This window comes from Orycteropus afer, unplaced genomic scaffold (genome assembly GCF_000298275.1).
Source record: "Orycteropus afer afer isolate SDZICR_OR568_19922 unplaced genomic scaffold, OryAfe1.0 scaffold00341, whole genome shotgun sequence".
NCBI lineage: Eukaryota > Metazoa > Chordata > Mammalia > Tubulidentata > Orycteropodidae > Orycteropus > Orycteropus afer.
Window position 1 is genome coordinate 1,773,466 of NW_006921928.1, and position 6,798 is coordinate 1,780,263.

Genomic DNA, 6,798 nt, shown 5'->3' on the forward strand with positions numbered 1-6,798 from the left:
TTGAACCACCAGCCTTCTGGTTAGCAGTCAAGTGCCTTAGGCACTAAGCTACCAGAGCTCCTTTCTAGTATCACAGCAACACATTATAGCAGATACACAAGTGGTGGTATACAAAAAAATAGAAAGTGTAACTGGTAAGGCAAGAGAGCCATGGAGTTTTAACATAACAGGAGGGGAAGTTGGGGTAACTTCTTAGCCACAAATAAGCACCTCGAAGAAGTAGGTCGCTGGGCCTGCAGGCTGGTGACCATGGTCACGGGGGACATCAAGCTAATTGTAACACTAAAGTATACAAAAATATTGTTCTACACCTTACTGTGGTGAGTAGCGACTAAGGTCTTAAAAGTTTGCAAGTGGCCATCCAAGTGACAACTATTGGTTTCTCCTCTTCCGGGGCAAAGAAAAGTGAAGAAAATCAAAGATTCATGGAAACAGTTAGTCCAAAAGACTAATGGACCATGAGAACCTCAACCTATATGACCCTGAGACCATAAGAACTAGAGGCGCCTGACTACCAATGCCAATCAATTGGAAAAGGGTCAAAATTGGAGATCCTGCATAGAGTGGAAGAAAATGTACAAGAAAAAACCCAAAATTATAAAAAAGACCAGGCTTACTGGTCTGATAGAGACTGTTGAAACTGCTAAGACTATAACCCCAAATCACCCTTTGGGCCTAGAATTGATCTTACTCCTGAGGTTTGACTCTCAGCCGAACAATAGACAGGCCTACAAATTGAACACCTGCACCAGGGAGATGCACTCATTAGAACAATCAACCATGGGAGACCAGAATGGCAGTATTTGCACACGGAGAAATGTAGGGAGGCAGGAATGCATAGGCAAGAAGGACACAGAGAAAGGGTAACCACAGAGAGGAAGTGGGAGGTGAGATGTTACGCCTCGGGGAATGTAACCAGTGTCACAAAAGAAAATGTGTAAATGAAATGTTGAATGTAAAACAAATCTGCTTTGTAAAATTTCACCCAAATCACAATAAAAAGTTAAAAAAAAAAAGTGTTAAAGCATGGGATAAAGACTTTAAGTAGAGATAAGAAACTGTTCTTCCCACACCTGAATGGGTCACCTTGCTGCCACACCCTACGTTGGAATCCACCGTCTGGGCTGAAAATATTCCCAGTGCCTAAGGCATTTGACTGCTAACCAGAAGGCTGGCAGTTCAAACCCACCAGCCACTCCTCAGAAGAAGATGGGGAAATCTACTTCTGTAGTGATAATGCCTCGGAAACCCAAGGCGGGGTGACTATGAGTCGGGTCCGACTCGACGGCACATAACAACAACAACAAGGCATTTGACTACTAACCAGAAGGTTGGTCCTTCAAATCCATCAGCCACTGTGTGGAAGAAAGATGGGGCAATCTACTTCTGTAAAGATTTACTGCCTCAGAAACTCAGTGGGGTTGCTATGAGTCAGAATCGACTCAAAGGCAGTGAGTTTGAGTTTTTTTTAGACTGTCATGAGGGCAGGAACCTTGCCATGGTTTTCATGTTCAGCCCTATATCCCCAGAGCCCAGAAGCATGACTGTTTTAGGTTGGGATCCCCAGAAGTAGATTCTGAATGAAGATTCATTTGCAAGTGATTTATGAAGGACGTGCTTCCAAAGGAGGTCAGGAAGGGAGAGGGGGAAGCCAGATAAGAAAGCAGAGGAGGCCAAATAAGATGCAATTGCAGGCAAAATCTTGGCAAAGGTCAGCTTCAGCCTGATCCTGCAGGAGAGCTCTAGAGGGTAAATCACCCCTCACAGTACTGCTCAACTAAGGCATGGGAGGAGTGCCTGCGTAGTTAAAGGTTAATGTGGTTAAAGGCTGCTAACTGAAGAGTTAGAGGTTTGAGTCCACCCAAAGGCACTTTGGAAGAAAGACCTGGTGATCAACTTCTGAAAAATAAGCTGTTAAAAAAAACCTGTGGAGAACAGTTCTACTCTTGACACACACACACAGATGGGTTGCCAAGCCATCAACTTGACGACAACTAGTAAGGCAAGGGAGCTAAGCTTTCATGGCCCCACAATGCCAGTAATGTGTGAATGTATGCCTCAGGGCTGAGGGAGGAGGAGTGAAGTACATCCCAAGTTTCCTCAGGCTCTCTGGGCAGGCAAAGTGGCTCAGGTAGCCTGAAGGCAATCCTCTGATAAAGAGCCACAAGTGCTAATTGGAGAAAGCACACTTTGCAGACCCCAAAATGGTAAAAATTCATCCAAAAAGATGACATTGTTCACTCTGCTAACTCACTCATTGCATACGCTCAATTAGTGTTTCTGCTGGATGACTGACCTGGATGATGTATGCTGTTGTTGTTAGCTGCTGTCGAGTCAGTCCCTGACTCATGGTGAACTCATGCACAACAGAATGAAACGCTGCTCAGTCCTTCACCATCCCATCCCCATGGGGTTTTGGATCCAACCGTTGTGATCCAGAGGGTGACTCTCAGAAGTAGATCCCTGGGCCTTTCTTCCTGGTCCATCTTCATCTGGAAGCTCTGCTGAAAACTGTTCAGTGTCCTAGCAACACACGGGGGGTGTGCATGGCCAGGAATCAAACCCAGATCTCCCATGTAGAAGGCAAGTATTCTGTCCTCTGAACCACCGCTGTGCCCGTGTGATGTAAGCTCCCAATGAATTTTCTTTGCTGTCCTTTAGGGGCTCTTGATGTTCTCTTTAGATGCGGTGGAGAGGAGATATTGTTGTTAGGTGCCATCGAGTCAGTTTCAACTCATACGACCCCATGTGACAGAGTAGAACTGCCCTATGGGGTTTTCTAGGGTGTACTCTTTTTCGGAACAGATCATCAGGTCTTTTTCCCATGGAGTGCCTGATGGGTTCAAACCTCCAAGCTTTCTGTTAGCAGCCGAGTGCTAAAACATTGCACGGCCAGGGATCCTTGGAGGAAAAAGAGGCTGCCAGATTCCCTTCCCAGCCCTGGACTGCAGAGGAAGCACTATGAGGACAAACTCTTCATAATCTGTATGTGTGGCAGCTTTTAGAGATTGAGACCAAGGCTTCTCTTTTGTAAAACACCAACAAAGACAGAGTCCCACCCAGGAGGTGGTGATCCTGCAAGCCAGACGGGAGCCTGAATTTTCCAAAAGCATTTCTCTCAGCTTGGCTGAGCAGCAGGGACCTGCTGCCCCTGGAAATTGGAGCCAAGGACCGAATGCCCCATTTGCCAGCTCATGCTGTGGCTGTGTGACCTTGGGTAGAGTTTGGCATCTCTCAGCATGGACAATTCTGCATTCATTAAATTGAAGAGGGCCGCATTTGCTTCCTGCCTGATGCACATATAAATCTTCTGCTTCTGGAAAACTCAAGGGCCCTGGGAAAAAGGGAAATTACAAGTACCTGGCGCTGTGGGTTTTTCTTTCGTGACTTAGATGAGAGTGCAGCCACCCCACAGCAGAGTGCCTTGTTCTATGTTTGTGGCGATGCCTGAGATTCCAGGAGTTGTCCTGTGACCATTTTAACAGAAGAAACACCCGTGGTTCCCTGCTATGGTGTTATCATCCCCTGTTCTCTGGCCCTCCGCACCTCAGATACATCACCATTAACATTTCACCATTCTTGCAGCATTCTTTAATGAAGAACTCTATTTCATCATCTGAAACGCTGAGGAGTTAAAAGTGTGTGGATGTGGATTCTGAGGTCACTGGATTTCTGAGTCACCAGACAATGATCAAATTTATATTTCACTGTACCATTCGCCTTTTAGATAGTGTTTATGTTTCATGTTAAATATAATTCTCTTTGGCTTCTCTGGCTGCCTGGGGCCTACTTCTGCTCTGTCCTAGAGCGGTTCACCAGGGAGGCGCCTCTCCATGTGGCCTCTGGGGTCGATTCATTTTTCTCCCAATGCCTTAATGAGTGATGATTTCTAGAGACAATCAGATCGGCTGTGCGGGAGATTCTGCTCCATCATTACGACAGCCGGATACATCCCAGGCATCATTTTTCAAACCCAATGTTTTCATCACACAGATATGACTTGATTAAACCTTTGCAATATTACATTGGGATATTCGAAAATATCCTTTAGTGACCGTATGTGGGTCTTGTTTCTGATAAATATATTGCTGGTGCATGAGAGACTTTTACATATGATATTTGAGAGCGCAGTCTTGGAGGCCAGATTGCCTGAGTCCAAACCCCAGCTCTTCCACTTACTGCTGTGTAACTTTGGTCAAGTTACTCAACCTCTCTGTGCCTCAGTTCCCTCATCTATAAATAAAAAATCATACCACTAAGAATATACTTACTTCATTGGGCTGTCATGAGGGTTAAAAGAGTTAATGTGTACAAAGTACTCAGAACAGATCCCAGAACATAGTAAGAGCTATATAAAACCAAACAAAAACCAAACTCACTGCTGCTGAGTCAATTCCAACTCATAGAAACCCCCATTGGGTTTCTAAGGCAGCAAATCTTTACTGAAGTAGATTGCCCCATCTTCCTTCCACTCAGAGGCTGGTGGGTTTGAACCTCCAGCCTTCTGATTGACAGTCAAATTCTTAGGCACCACGCCACCAGAACTCCTTAAGAGCTATATATGTTTGGTACTATTATTATTATTTGCTCCTCACCACAAGAAAATCTAGTTGATTCCAACTCTTAGCAACCCTATAGGACAGAGTAGTAGAACTGCCCCAAAGGGTTTCCAAAGCTGTAAATCTTTACAGAAGTAGACTCCCTCATCTTTCTCCAGTGGAGTGGATAGTGGATTCAAACTGTGGACCTTTTGTTTAGCAGCCGAATGCTTTAACCACTACACCACAACAGAGCTCCTTTTATCACAAGAAGTAGGACTAATTTCTAGGTAAGGAATAAGATCGAGAAGAGTTAAGGCACTTGCCCAAGCAGCAGAGACACGGCACCACATTTTTGGTTCAGAATAGGATGTCTGTGCTAGCTGCTCCTTTGCATCATATTTCTCCCTTGACATGAAGGTAAATGAAAGTGTTGCAGGGGATGGAGAGGCACAAGGAGAAGTTGGCTGGGCCTCACACTCCACTCTGGCTCTCATGGAAGAACAAAAGGAAAAGCTAAGATATGCCCTCAGTCTGTCGGTCAATAACGGATCAGGCCATGTGTCCAGCGAGGACATTAGTGGTTCAGTGGTAGAATTCTCACCTTCCATGCAGGAGACCCGGGTTTGATTCCTGGCCAATGCATCTCAAGCAACCACCCACCCATCTGTCAGTGGAGGCTTTCATGTTGCTGTAATGCTGAACAGGTTTCAGTGGAGCTTCGAGACTGAGATGGACTAGGAAGAAAGGCCTGGTGATCTACTTCCCAAAAAGTCAGCCAGTGACAACCCTATGGATCACAATGATTCTATTTACAACCAATCATGGGGATGGCACAGGTCTGGGTAGCATTTCGTTCCATTGTGCATGGGCTCGTCAAGTGGAGGCCCACTTGATAGACTAACAACATGTGCCCAGCATTGTGCTAGGCCCTTGAGGGTCACACAGGCTATCTAGAGAACTGAACAAAGATAATCTAATCCCATACACCATGAAGAATGCCAGAAGACACTGGTACCATGTCTAACGGGAAAACAGAGGTCTGAGGATATTGTGGGTTGAATTGTGTCTCCAAAAATGAGACGTTGAAATCCTAAACCCTGCTACCTGTAAACGTGACCTTATTTGGAAATAGGGTCTTTGCAGATGATTAGTTAACCTGAAGTCATATTGGAGTAGGGCAAGTACTAATCCAATCTGAGTGACTCCATGTAAAAAAGGGGAGACAAGACAAAGAGACAGACATTGGGAAGACAGCCGTGTGATGACAATAATGCTGCAGCTGCAAGTCAAGGCACCTCTGAGGCTATCAGAAACTAGAAGAGACAAGAAAGTATCTTCTCCTAGAGCCTTCACAGAGAGCATGGCCCTGACGACAACCTGAATCTGGCCTACTAGCCTCCAGAACTGTGAGACAACAAATTTATGTTCTTTCTTTTCTTTTTTCCCCAAATTTATGTTCTCGTAAGACACCTAGTTTATGGTATTTTGTTACAGCAGCCCTAGGAGACTAATATAGAGGAAAAAAGGAAAGTAGGGAATCTGGTTGACAGTGTTGACTCCCCTGGCTCATGCCTCCTATCAGTCAGCTTTCTGACTAAGCCTGCTGCAAAACAAACAACTCCCAAGTCTCAATGTCTTACAACAACAAACATTTCTTTTTCTTCGGCTGGCTGCAAGTTAGGTTAAGTGCTGCTCCATACACCTCTGCTCTCTAGGACCAACAATCACCAACACATGTTCCTCTCACATCAACAAGCTGGACAGCAAGAAGCCAGCCAAGACAAGCCACACAAGCATATTTAAAACCTCTATTCATGTCACTTTTGCAGATTTCCCATTGGCCAAGACAAATCACATAACCAAGCAACATGAATTGCAGAGGGAAGCATTCTCTGCTTCCTCTAATAAGAGGGCCTGCAAAAATATGGTTGGAATATCCTAGAATTGGGAACGATAATGCAATCTACCATGAGTTTCACTGGAAAGGCCAAAAAAGGAGAATAATATAGGTTATGTGAGCACTGAGGACAGCAGCGTTTCAGTGGTAGAATTCTTGCATTCCATGGAGGAGACCCCTGTTTGATTCTGGGCCAATGTACTTCATGTGCAGCTATCACTTGGGTATTGCTATGGTGCTGAACAGGTTTTAGTAGAGCTTCCAGAATAAGACAGACTAGGAAGAAAAGCTTGGTAACCTACTTTCAAAAACCAGCCAATGAAAACACTATGGATCACAATGTTCTGATCCTATCATGCA